Source organism: Lygodium microphyllum, chromosome 26 (assembly GCF_053477565.2).
Source record: "Lygodium microphyllum isolate KBCC chromosome 26, Lygodium_microphyllum_v1.1.10, whole genome shotgun sequence".
NCBI classification, from domain to species: domain Eukaryota; kingdom Viridiplantae; phylum Streptophyta; class Polypodiopsida; order Schizaeales; family Lygodiaceae; genus Lygodium; species Lygodium microphyllum.
This window is the reverse complement of record NC_141160.1, coordinates 97172910-97187257: the sequence shown is the minus strand read 5'-3', so window position 1 is coordinate 97187257 and position 14348 is coordinate 97172910.

Here is a 14348-nt window from a genome sequence, read left to right as displayed (position 1 = left end):
ATAGCACTCTGACTATCACAGTGGAAGATGGGAACCTTAGTAATCCCATGCTCATAAACCAAACATGATAGCCATAAGGCCTCTTTGCATGCCTTTGTTGGCAACCACATACTCTGTCTCCGTAGTAGATAGTGCAACACACTTCTGCACCCTGGATATCCAAGAGACAGATCCCCCTATGAAGTTAAACACATACCCTGTAGTTGACTTCTTGTAGTCCGCATGTCCAACATAGTCTGGATTCGTAAAGCCAACGACATATGTCTTCTGCTTACCAAAGCAAATGCACAAATCCTTTGTGTCCTTGAGGTATCTCATAATACCTTTCACTACTTCCCAATGCTTCTTGCCAAGGTTTGCCATGTACTTGCTAACCACTTCCACTACAAAGGAAATGTCAGGACGTGTAGCAACTATGACATACATCAAACTGCCAAGGGCTAAAGCATACGGAATCTTGGAAATTTCAACCTTCTAATCATCAGATGTAGTGTTGTCCTCTGCACTAAATTTTACATATGGAGGCAATGGAACTCCGATTGCTTCCCCCCCTCCATATTGAAATGCTACAAAACCTTGGATACATACTCCTACTGAGATAGACAAAGTAACCCCTTCAGTCTATCTTTGAGTACCCACATCGCAAAAATGTGATTGGCATCACCAAGATCCTTCATGTTAAAGCTCCCATGAAGACTTTGCTTCAATGAATCCAAGGCACGAGTATCCCTATCAACAATCAGCATGTCATCAACATACAGAACCAAGATAATCAAGCTGCCATCTATTGCCTTCTTGGAGTACAAGCAGTGATCAACTTGACTTCTCTGAAAGCCCTGAGACTGCATGAAAGTATCAAACTTATGATACCATTCCCTCGGTGCTTGTTTCAACCCATACAAACTCTATTTTAGTTTACAGACCATTGTCTCTTTGCCTTTAGCAACAAAACCTTCAGGCTACTGTATATATATACATCCTCATGCAGATCACCATGTAAGAATGTGGTCTTTACATCCATCTATATGAGCTCCATATCCTCAGATGCAACCAAACCAAATATGATTCTTAGAGTATTCATCTTAACTCTATAGGAGAGAAGATCTCATCAAAGTCAATTCCCTAAACCCTAAACCAACCTTGCTTTGTACTTTGGCGAGGAACCAGAAGTGACCTTCATCTTGTAAACCCACTTGATGGAAGGGTTTTCTACCCTTTAGGAAATTGCACCAAGTCCCAAGTACCATTCTTATCAATGCACCAAGTCCCAAGTACCATTCTTATCAAGTGATTCCATTTCCGACAACATGGCCTTGAACCACTTCTTATTGTTCGGTCTAGTCATTGCTTCCTTGAAGCATGATGATTCACCACAATCCATCAACATGACATAATCTGCAGCATACTGCACACCATGAATAAACCTATTTGGCTGCCTTGAAGGTCGAATTGACCTACGCATCGAAGGTTGTTGGCTGCTGGGCATTCAAATTTGCATTTACAAGTTGTTGTCCTGAAATATAGGGATGCAATTTTACATATACATGTTGTTGTCCTAAAATACAGGCTTACAATTTTGCATGTATAGGTTGTTGACCTGAAATTCTAGCATGTTGTCCTGACAATTTAGGCTATCCTAACTGCATGTTTTCTGGTACATCCTCCCTAAAAAAACCCTTGACTTCCTCAGTCTTCTTGGGCTACTCATGCATGCGATCTTCATGGAAGATGACATCATTGCTGCATACTATCTTTCTTTTCTCGGGATCCCAAAGTCTATACCCCATCTCACCCTTGTCACTGTATCCTAGGAATATGCATTTACATAACTTTGGTTCCAGTTTGCTACATTCTTCTTTCTATATGTGCACAAAAGCCTTGCAGCCAAACACTCACAAATGAGTATAAGAAGGTGGCTTGCCGCACCACTCTTCCTGAGGGAATCTCCCCCCAAATACTTGTTAATCAGATGAATGGATGCCATAACAGCCTCTGCCCAAAAGCCATGGGATAATGCACCATGAGACAACATCGTACAGACCTTATCCTGTATGGTCCAATTCATGCGCTCTACAACTCCATTTTGGGATGGATTATGAGGGGTAGTGAGCTCTCTCTTTATCCCCTTGCTGTCACAAAATGTCTGAAAGGCTTTGGACACATACTCCCCACCGTTGTTAGAGCGACGACACTTAAGTGTCTTATCAGTCTAGTTCTCAACCAATTCCAAGAATTTTTGAAACCTGTCAAGTACCTCGTCCTTGCTACAAATAGGGTAAACCCATACCTTCTGAGTAGCATCATTGCCAAATGAGACAAAGTATTTCTTTCCTCCTAGAAATAACCCTAGGATCTAACATAATCAGAATGTACTAACTCTAGAGACAAAGATTTCAGTGAAAAAGACTTTTTATGAGATGTCTGCACATGCTTACCATAAACACAATGATCACAGTGCTCAAAATCAACATAACAAAGACTAGGCAAGTAACCCAAATGAGAAAGTACTTTTATTCCTGTTCGACTCATGTGCCCCAATCGGCCATGCCACAAGGAAACATTTGGCTACTCGATCATGGCGACAACATGGTCATGCACACTAGATACATGGAGAGGATACAAAGTATCGCTCTTTGAGCCTCTGGCAATAACCCTAGATCCTTTGCAGATCTTCCATTTCCCATTGCCAAAGATGCTATGAAATCCATCATCATATAGCTGTCCAATACTAATCAAGCACTTCTTGAGCTATGGTACATGCCTTACATTCTGAAGAGTGAAGATAGATCCATGCTAAAACTGTAAATGCACACTGCCAATGCCTGCAATGTCACATGCATAATTGTCCCCAAGATGGACAACACCATGTCTACCTTTTGTATAGTCTGTAAACCACTCATGCTGAGGGGTGACATGAAAAGACACACCCGAATCCAAAATCCAAGTGTGCATATCATCATCTGTAGTGTCGGCTATCAAAGCATGTGCACTGAAACATGAAGAGACGAAGAGTACATCATTTCCACTATCGCTCTCATGCTAACGACATTCACCTCTTCGATCTTTACACTACTCTTCTTAGCACGTTGACTCTCTTTCTTCTCTTTCTTGCGATCATCCATCTTCTTGTCCTTCCCTTTGTCTTTCTTCCATTTATAGCGGTCACATTTGAAGTGACCCTTCTTGCCACCACAGTGATGGCATTCAACATCCTTATTACATGATTCACTGCATCCCCTTGCTATCATATTTGCCTTTTTGTTTTGATCCGCCTCTAGTATGTAAAGCATTGGAAGACTTACTGGATGCATTGTTCTACTAGTAGAGCACTCTTTACATCAGCATACAAAAGTATATCGTTAGAATTGCTCATAGCAGTCCTGAACGTATCCCAACTCTCTACCAAAGTGCAAAGCAAGAACGTAGCTTTGATCTCATCATCAATATTGAACTTCAAAACGGCAAGCTGGCTCTGAAAATGGAGTTCATTAAGGTGAGTAGACATTACAGTACCCTTTTTCATACGCAAATCCATGAGTTTCTTCAGCCAGTAGACTTTGCTTTTACAACACTCTTCTAGGCATACAATTCTTTCAGTCACTTCCAAATGTCATAAGCAGAATCCAACCCTTCAATGTTAAACAACAAGGCATCAAAAATCGATAGCTCATTCAGCTCATCCCAGTCGTCTTGCTCTACAACAACTGGTTTTGTTCCCTTTACTTTAATCGGCTTTGCTTGCTTCTTTTGAAACAATATATTATACCACTGCTTTTGCCAAACTGCAAAGCTGTGTGCTCCTTCAAGCTTCTTGATATGCATAAGATGATTGTCACTACTACTAGCCATGATTCATAGCCAAATAATTGTATGACAGTAAAAGATAGCTAATGTTAAGCAATGGAAGCTCCAAAATCCACTTAGTAGTATGTTAGGAATATCCCCAAGTATGTAATAGCAAGAACATACATCAGTTCATTGCGCAAAATGCCTCAAAAGCATTCAATGACAGTAAACATACCAATTTCCTAACAAAAAATAAAGTGCAATCCTAAAATTCTTGACAATACAGGCGGCTATTCTACAATTCAGGAGTGCTGACATTAAGAAAAAATCTGTCTTGAAAATTCAGAACTGAAATAACCTCTCATATTCATTGAGATTGAGCTCCAAAGGTCATGCAAAGCTGCTCAAAACATGACCATAATGTTCTTGCATAGAAACATACCAAATTTCCTAATGGTGAGATATGATGTCCTGTGAATATGTAGGAAACTGTCCTGAATGTACAGTAGCAGACTTGTAGGTAAAGTTGATCCAAAAATGAGCTTTAATCACTTCTCAAATGCATTTTGGAATCAAATCCAAGCATGTAACATCAACCATAAGCATGAATACATGGTTTAGAATGCCTGAGACCAAGTATAGAAGCATGAATACATGGTTTAGAATGCCCGAGACCAAGAAGCAAGACATAATGCATACACAGTCAAAATGTCATTCAACCCTATTATTCTATAGCAACCAAATCTCTATCAAAATCAAGCAAAATGATGACTCTAATCACCCCAAAATGATCTCTAATCATGGACATAACATCTCCAACTCATGTAGTACCAAATGGGCATCAGATATTCATCACATAAGTGAATCATAAGCATTATTTACTCAATAAATAGTTGTTGCCCTATTTCCAGCCACAAATATGTCTACAAAATGAGCCAAATCCTTGTCAAGATTAGCTCAAAATGGCCTCAAGACAATGCCACATGGTTCTCAAAGCATCCAACATTAAGATACATCAAAATAGCTATCATATGAGCATCAATCTCAAGAGAGTAGGTGCTGCCCTGTTTATTACAAATATGAATACTGTGTATTTCAGACCTGAAGCTGAATGCATACCAACCAAAAGTGTAATACTACACTTCAATGCTCAATGCGAAGCATTAGATGCAAAGTCTGGAGCATAACCATGATGCCAAATGAAGAGGAGCAGTTGTTGTAGGACTTGAGCATGTTGAAAACTAGATCTACATATCCAGTTGATGATGCCTTCAACCTTGAAGAGATTGGAATACTGGTCCAAGTGTTGGAGATGATGGGGAGGGTCCCCAAGTGGCCAATGATGGGCGTTGCCAATAAGCTCAAATAAAGAGGGAAGCTTCAAGGTTCAAGAAGAAGCTTCAAACGTTGTTGCCTTGCCTGTAGACTCTTCACAATGAACTCTTCTACAACTTCAAGCTCCTGCACACCTGAAGAAATGCCAAGCTCCTGATTATCTAAACCAAGCTTTGATACCACTTTGTTAAGTTAGCTGCAATGGAACTTCTGTGTAGAGATGCACGTTGAGAAAGAGAAGAGATAGAGAAACACAATTTGTGGTATTGAAGAGTGCACCTCAATAATAATTTTAGATAAGTATATGTACTATATACTACATGGCCATTACGGGCGGACACAAGCATTGCCCTTTATCCCAACATCGGGAAATCATGATGTCGAAATTCTAGGCATTAATATGGCCAAGGTTATCTTTATTGTTATTAAATAGTTGAAATATGCCAAATTTTTTGAAAAATTTATATTAAAACCTAATATATATTTTTATTATTAAATACTCAAATTGCAATAAAATTTTCTAAAAAATGATAAAAATTAAAGATATTCTTGAAATTCATAAAAATTTAATAATTTATTAATTTTAACGTTAAAATATCTTTAAAATTAATAAAATAATACTTATATTATTCTTTTAATATCTTTATGTTTTTAAGAATTTATCAATATAGCTAAAATAACATTATTTTTAAGAAAAATATAAAAAATTTAAATAGATGAAATAGATTAAGTTAAAAATTAAAGTTTTTTAATTATGGCTAAAAATGTTAGTTTTGTAAAATTTAGTTAGAAAAATTTAGTTGAGAATTTGAAAATACTTAGAATTATCGTGAATTTACATAAAAATATTATTAACACCTAAATTTGGTAATTTTAATAAATTATTAAAAACAATAAGCTTAATTTTATTTTAAAATAAATTTTATTATTATTTAATTTTTTATAAATTAAATAATATCTTTAATTATAAAAAATTATACTCTCTTTCCAAATAAAAGATAATCTGGATTTTAGTATTTAAATAAGGTACATTCACACACATGAAATTAAAAATATATTCATTAGAGATTGTTTAGACGTATGGAGAATAATCGGAGTGTTTTCACGAATGAGAAAAATGTAAAATAATGTGTGTTCACATACAAAAGAAAAAAAATAGAAAGTTACTTGCATTTTATAAAAGGGTGCGTTCATATGCATGGAAAATAAAATACATGCAAACACATGCGATAAACTTATGCTTTGTGAATTCACAAAGATTTTTAATTTTTAGTATTTTTTTGAAAAAGATTGATCGTTAGAATAGTTAGCTTTTGATTTTGATTGTCTTTAAATGTGATAGGAATTACACTAATTATGTCCATGGCTTGAGCAACTGAATGAAAATGAGGTGTGCTTCCATTCCTAAGGTTGCCTTAGTTACTCTTTACCCAAAGTTTTTCTTTCATTACCTAAGGTGGCTGACTCTATCACTAGGTACATTTTTGGTCTTCCATATAGAAAAGTTCACCCTTATGGTAGATGAGAACCATGGGGGCTCTAGTTTAAGTTGTAATGTCAATCCTAGACCTAATTGAAGCAAACTCATATCACACTTGGTTCAAAGAGGGTGAGAAATGAGGGGGATCTAATGTGGCAAACCCTATGCCCGTGAGGCAAAATCTCACCTTGGCCCCCTTAAAAAAATACACGAGGTTGGGCTTTAGAATATTTTCTAAGATTTTCATTATCTAGTTCTTTCCAAAAACCTCCTAAATGTAACGTTTTTAAAGCAAACTCTTGTTGCATAGAGAACACTGAACCATAGGATGGACCCATATGTCCATCCACTTTCTTGTTAATTTAGTGTTTGTTCATGTAATTTAGGCACAGACACAAATATAAGATCAAACAACCTTTTAAAAATGATAGTAATAATTTATTTATGTGCACCTTCTTCAAGGCGGATACAAATCCACAATCCACCCTTTATCTAGAATAGGGTGTTTCAACATCCATAGAAGTTAGGCCATTGAGGTTTTCCGCCTCCATCCCAAGCTTAGCATGGGATGCCCAAAGCCTTCCTAACCCAAAAGCTACCATAGGAGTGAACCAACATTCTATGGTGGTGGCCTTCTCACCACTCAACATTTAGTTAGAGTAATGAGTAGTGCCCATCCACATTCCTTGCATTTACCAACATTCTATTTTCATGGTGAGATCATGGAGGTGATCCACCTATGCATCAAAGTCTCACTCATTAATCCCTAGGAGAGCAAGTATAACTCTTCCACTTTAGGGGTTTCACAAAATTCAATCAAGAGAAAAACAAATAGCCTATCTCAACTAGGAAATCATCTCTTTCCAAAACCAATAATATAACTTCTTACTCACACATCCTTTTCAACATTCTCAATTTAGAAAAATAAAATCATAAGTTTCTCTCTAAAAGAGGGCAATGCATATAGTGATCCAATGATTATCATCTTCTTCATTTCATCCTAGGATTTCCAAGCTCCATGTAGTCTTATCCTATGTTTTCAAACATGAATTAATGATTTTATAGCTTAAGTTTTTATTTATTGCCTTTTTCATGCATTTCTATGAAAAAATGAAAGCCACAGTTTTATAACCCTTACCAATGAATCTAACCATTTTTCACAAGATATGTAATATCATACAACACTTTCTTGTCAAGGAAGGAAATCATGCATTTCTAATCTTATGGTCTCTCTATGTTAGAAATAAGTTTTGCTAGGATTTTATAAGCACCTTGAGTACTACTCATGTTAATTGTACTCTTTTAAGTATATCCTAGTCATGGGATCATCTACACCTTTTATAACACGGCAAATCAAGTGCCATCTATACTCACACTAAACCATAAAAATTGATATCACACAAGGTAATTTCAATAACAATTCTCTTCTTCTCCTAGTGTTGTCCAAGGCCATGGACAACTCCTTTATATTTAACAAATAATGATTCCATTATCCCTATGCTAGGATGCATTGACTTGGGAGTCAAGAAGTTTGACCTAAGGTGTACTAAATTAAGGGAGTCTTGGAAAGAATTTCTAGATGGGCATGTCCTCAATTTAAGAGACTAAACCCAATCCTACTCATCCCAAAATGAATAATTAACACGAATAAGAGAAGAATTGTAGGTGGTACTATGTAGAGTTCTCAATAGCTTGGTTTGCCGCTCCCGTGCTCCTTCAAGCTTGTGAAGCTTCAATTTATTTGTTGATACCACTTGAGCATTCATTGTAGTCTTCTTTTCCAATCTTGAGGGCCCAATGATAGGGCATATGATTAAAAGAGGGGTGTAGGACCCTCCCTTTTCTCCCTTTTCTCTCTTATCTTCTCATTCTCTCTTTCTCACTATCTATCTTTCCTCTCTCTCTTTCTCTATCCCCTTCCTTTACTCTACCTTTGTCTCTCTATCCCATTGTTCAATCATAACTCCAAGGGTAATGTAGTGCAAAAAAAATGAGCTTTCATGTTTTGTTCAAGGCCTCCTTTTATCAATTCTTAATTGCTCCCTTTGACTATGATTGAAAATGATAATAGGAGATCAATCTTAACATATTTCCTAAAGGCTATTATATACCCATACCTCTATGGTTTTTGAAACTGCAATGGCAAGTAAATTTCCTCATTGCCATTGCATCGAAGCATGGGAAAAATGACAATGAGAACGAAGGCTATGATTGAGATGATAGTGATTGAGGTAGATATTATGAGTTATCATCTCCTTCTTGTTAGGGGGTTCACTTGGATTGATCAATTTGATGTTGTTGGTTAATTTGCTGGTAGTTAGACAAGAGTTGTTGATTAGTTTGGTGATGAGATTGATTAATTTATTGATTTGTCCAATGTTGAGCATGGTGATCAATGTGCAATGAACCTAGTACACTACAACATATACATGCTATAACAACATTTTCTTTATATATGAAAAATATCCCCGTTGTTGCTATTAGTGTCGCTACAAAACCGTCGCTATTTGCCTCACTAATTTCGTCGCTAATTTTGTCGGTATTAGCGACGCTATTTACCGATGGAAGAAATTAGCGACGATTACAGAGGAATTTCCGATGCTAATATCGACGATTGCAAAATTATTTTTCGACGCTGATACCGATGGTTGTAGAAATTTTTTTTTTTGGTGGCAGGGCTGCAGATGCAGCCCTGCCACAGTTAGAGCCACACAGGGCTAAGAGACAATTCTTACTGTCAAAGAAGTTAGACAATCGATCCCAAATAATGACAAGACTTTGCAAACAAGTACTTTCATGACATTAATTAACACAAATGTGCACTGCATTGATAAAGAAAATAATAGAACTTAAATTAAGAAGTGCTACTGCGACAAAGCAAATATGTATACACCTGTACATCAATATGTGGTGAATAACATGGAGATGTGTATATGGAGTCATGCTATAACATAGAAGTCCGAATCATATACACTTAGCTATTACATATGGAGGATAGAGGCCATAAGGCCTTACATAATACAAGATGGGGAGTAATCCTATGTAGCCTAATCTGTTCTCTACGACTCATCCGCATTAGAAAACTCCTCTCGCTGTAGTGGCATACCGAAGGGAGTCTGCAACAGCAAATATATATATAATTGTGAGTACCAAATACAAACTGACATATAATGACAGATTTCTCAAATTAGGAATGATATTTATTACTACTTACCGGTCCTTCGCAAGCATAGAGCTTCTTGATCAGGGCACTCAAGCCATGCTTCTCCCCGTATGTCACCTCTAGTGTAGTCGGGTTGCGATTCGTAAAACCTTGCTGTGGCACACAAATATTGAAAAACAACGTACTTGAGATTTATGTTCGAAATACATACATCAACATGGATGTCATTAAATTAGAGTACTCTACCCTATTAATACTTACGAAATCTGCTAGGAATGTTGTGTGGCCGCTGCTACCAAGGTGATGCACCGATCCTATGTCCAAGCGCGCCTTTGCTGCGTCCTTCTGCTGCTTCCACTTGTTTGGAGTGGATGTCGCCTCATCCTGGAGATTAGTCCAGTCCTCTGTATCTAGCCACTCGGCTTCGATTTGCCCTGCTTGACTGCTTCGCGTGCATCATACCGCCTATGCGACTGATAGTCACGCATACGCGTCATCATCCACCCTCTCAAAAATCTATCATTGCTAGAGGGCTGAGGGAACTCTTGATACAATGTATCGATTATGTACTCCTTGCTGGCAGCTGGGATCTCCTTCCACTTGTCTGTAATGTTGTGCCGAAATACTTGTTGGCACAACTCATGCATCCTAGAGATGACAGCTTTTCCGTCATCATTCATGTATAAATGGCTAGTGGCCTTATCTATGAGATACGAGTAACCTGCAAGATTTTGCAAACGGGTACTTTCATGACATTAATATAAATGTGTCAAACACAACTTGAATTGATAAGTGCTACTGCGAAAAAGGATGCGAAAATACATACCTAGAGGAGTGGGTTTCGTGTACTTCTTGTCGGCCCTAGGAGTGATCGATGGGGTGCGTGAAGGAGTGATCAGTGGGGTGCGTGAAGGAGTGGGAGCAGTACTCCCTGGTAGCAGTGCGAGTGGGAGAGACTGCATATGTATCCCCACAACAGGAGTTGCCTCCTCCTCGACTACGTGACTCTGAAGCAAAGCGAGACCTGCGACTGCATCTACTGGAAACCGAAGCATCGGACCGTCTAGAGTCATCTAGAGTCTGTCGATCGTGCTGAGGTGGAACGGGAAAGCTGTGCATCGGCTCTATCTTTGACCCGTGCTAGTTGCTCCGGTGAGAAACGCGCTATCATCGCATCAATGTCATCGTCTGTAAAATCGCAACTCATCCTGTCGTCCGTGCCCAAATCCTAAACCTGCACATACAAGGAAAAATAATAATATTAGATAATGAATTGCAAGACATAATAAAACTAAAACTTAATTTGCAAGACTTCATTTTAAAATAATAAAAAAAAGTAGATAATACAAAATACCATACTCCAAAAACATACAAACTGTCCTAACCGATTTGCAAAAAGTGGCATTGCTGTAGTGGGAGGAACGTTTTGATCGAGTCACTTTTGTTTAGGGTTCCACAATCTCATCTTGACATAGCTCAGTATACACCGGGAGATCTATACAAAATTCTCCACAAAATGAGGACTCTGCTTCATTTTCAAAAAACCCATCCTCTATCTCCTCTATCTCCATAGGTGAGATGTCTTGGTCCTCTAGGCGGTTCATCCTAGTTTCTTGTATGCCTTCTGTCATTGCCACTATTAAAGGTGTCTCTTCTACGATCGGTACGGGGGTTTTGACAAACACGGGGATACTCCTAGATGTCATGGGAATGACATACCACCATTGAGGTTGTTGCGGATTAGGGAAAAAGACGACCTGATTCATATTACGATTAATATAAAAGTCCACTTTGAGATTGTTAAAGCGCGTCAAGTATTAGGGACTCTTACCTGCTCACAGTGATTTGGCAAAACAAATGTATCACTCAAATCGGTCCACTTCTTCGTTGAGTCAATCTCAACAAAGCCACTTGACCCTCACCGAATAGTTGCATCTACTCCTTCGAGAGTAACCTTGAACCATTGCCCATCAAATATGGTCACGGGGAAACTTCGATAGTCCACTGCAAGGATACTTTGTAAACATCCGAAATACTCCATCTCTGGAACTACACGGTGTGGATCTGTGGCACATCGTCGACTTTCCTGCTCAAACATTGCCATCACTCCATAGTCCATTGTCGACCGTAACTTGTCGATGTGCTCTACTATGAAATGTCATCCACGTGACCATGCTGCACTATGGACCTTATACTGGGAGAAGAACAAGTATATTAGTTGTGATTTGCAGTATAGATTGTAATTTCTTGGGATTGCATACCTTGGAATTGCATCCATACCTTGGGATTGCATCCACGTGAGAAGTCCCACTCTTCTTCAGTAATTGTTTCTCCATCTTGAGATGCTTTGGTTAGGGCCTCATGTAGCCATCTAGTGGACATGAGTAGAGGCATCTCCTCTAAGCCCTTCGGATATCGAATGGGCCGTTGCTGCATACTCCGTCGAAAGTCAGATCTTGTAGACTCTCGCTCAGCTCGAGCATCCTCATATCGTTGCAGCCACTTCTCCATCGTAGCGCTATGCAACATACAAAATCGGTTCACCTTGGACTCCATGGATGCGTCCATCTTCTTCTCTATTCCGTTTCCCACTAGGACATCTCCATTCAGACGATCATCCTCCTTAAGTGACCATATCAAGCCTTTGTCCTGGTCCATAGTGGACAACCACTCAGAAATGTACACCAAGGCCTCCGACACTAACCAACCTTCAGCCATGCTACCCTCAGGACGAGCCCATTGTCGCACAAATCCCTTTAAGGTCTTCATGAACCATTCAAGGAAAAACATCCATCGACTATGGACTGGACCTGCAACCTACAATTAATCTACAATATGCACTAGAAGATGGGTTTGTATCGTGAACATGCTAGTGGGAAGATACTTCTCCAAAAGACAAGCAGTCTCTACTGCCATGCATTTCGCGGATTCAATCGATGATGTGTGAATCTCTTTTTGGGAGACAAACTGAACCAACTCGGACAATTTGTAAATGGCTGTCCGTACCTCCGATGTCAGAGACCCCGCGATTGCGATCGGCAATACGAACTGTGAAAACCATGTAATTAATATTGTGTATAAACAAACAGAGATTCTAAAATCTAATATGCAGAATCATGCCATATGCTGCCTCATACCATACATACCTGACACATCTTATGCCAATCATGGGATTTGAGTCCTGTCAATTGGACATCCTTTGTGAATGCTATCTTGAGAGAACGCATTAGGCTAGTCGGCATGCGAAAGGACTTGATGTTTTCCTTTACTCGTCGCACTTCATTGCCAGACAAAACCCAAGGAGTGCGCGGCAATTGCACTCGACCGTCGACGCCACTTATCAGGCCAATATGGTTCCATCTTTCCCACTGCTTTCAAATCCATCCTCGCTCCTAGTGTGTCTTGCTGCCCAGTGAGGTGGTCCCATAGCAAGCTTCCCACATTCTTAAAAATGTGCATGGGATCTAAAAGGTGGTTAATTTTCAGTTTTTTCCAATAAGTCAGCTCATAGAAAATTGAGAAGCATCGCATTCCACTGGGAAGCGAGTCTTGGTCCACCATCCTGTGATCAAACCAGCTCAGTGCGTTCATTCTCGCAGGAGGGCGACCAAGAAATCCTTCTCTCATGACATGACCCTCTGGCAAAAAAGCCCGATGTCCCTCAAATACCATCTTCTTCATAGATTTTGACATACGAGAATCCAACCTTGGTCCACACAAAGGACATGCATGGTAACCTGACGTGACTAGCCTTGCGGAACACACATGTACAATGAGGCATGTCATAACACCGACATCGCTCAAAGAAAACTAGCAGAATAAGAAAACATGCTTTACCAGAGCATTCTCCATAACTTGGAAAGTCATGCATGGTCCACATAAGAATTGCCCTTATAGTTGCGGACCGCCTACCAATATGTTTGCTCATGTCCTCCACTACAATTCCCTCCCACAACTCCTTTAGCTCATCAATCAGTGGAGAGAGGTAGACATCCATATTCTTGACTTTGTATTGTATAGGCACAAGCAAGTTGAGCAAAAGGTGCCCTTTCTTGGTGGAAAGCCATGGTGATATATTGTAGTTAACAAGGACCACGGGCTATACACTATAGGAGGTGGAATGTAAACCAAAAGGATTTACCCCATCCATGGCAAGACCGAATCGTAGATTCCTCGCCTCCTTTGCAAAGTCAGGGAAAGTCTCGTCAATGCGATGCCATGCTTTTGAGTCAGCTGGTGTACACTGTACACCATCAGTGGATCGATTTTCTGCATGCAATGTAGTCAACTTTGCAAAACTCTTGGTCCGAAAAATGTGACGAACACGCGGTATCAGTGGAAAGTGCCTCAAAACCTTGTGCGAAATAATCTGTCCTTGCAAGTCATTTCGATACCTGTTTGCACTGCACTTGGGACATGTGGCCAACAATTCAAACTCTCCCCGGAAGAGAACATAATCATTGGGGCAAGTATGAATGCAATTATAATCCATGCCTAGCTTTCGCAGTGCTTGTCTTGCATCATCACGAGACTCAGGCATCGTGTTTTGGGTAGGCAAAATGTAAGATTTCAACGTTCTAGAAA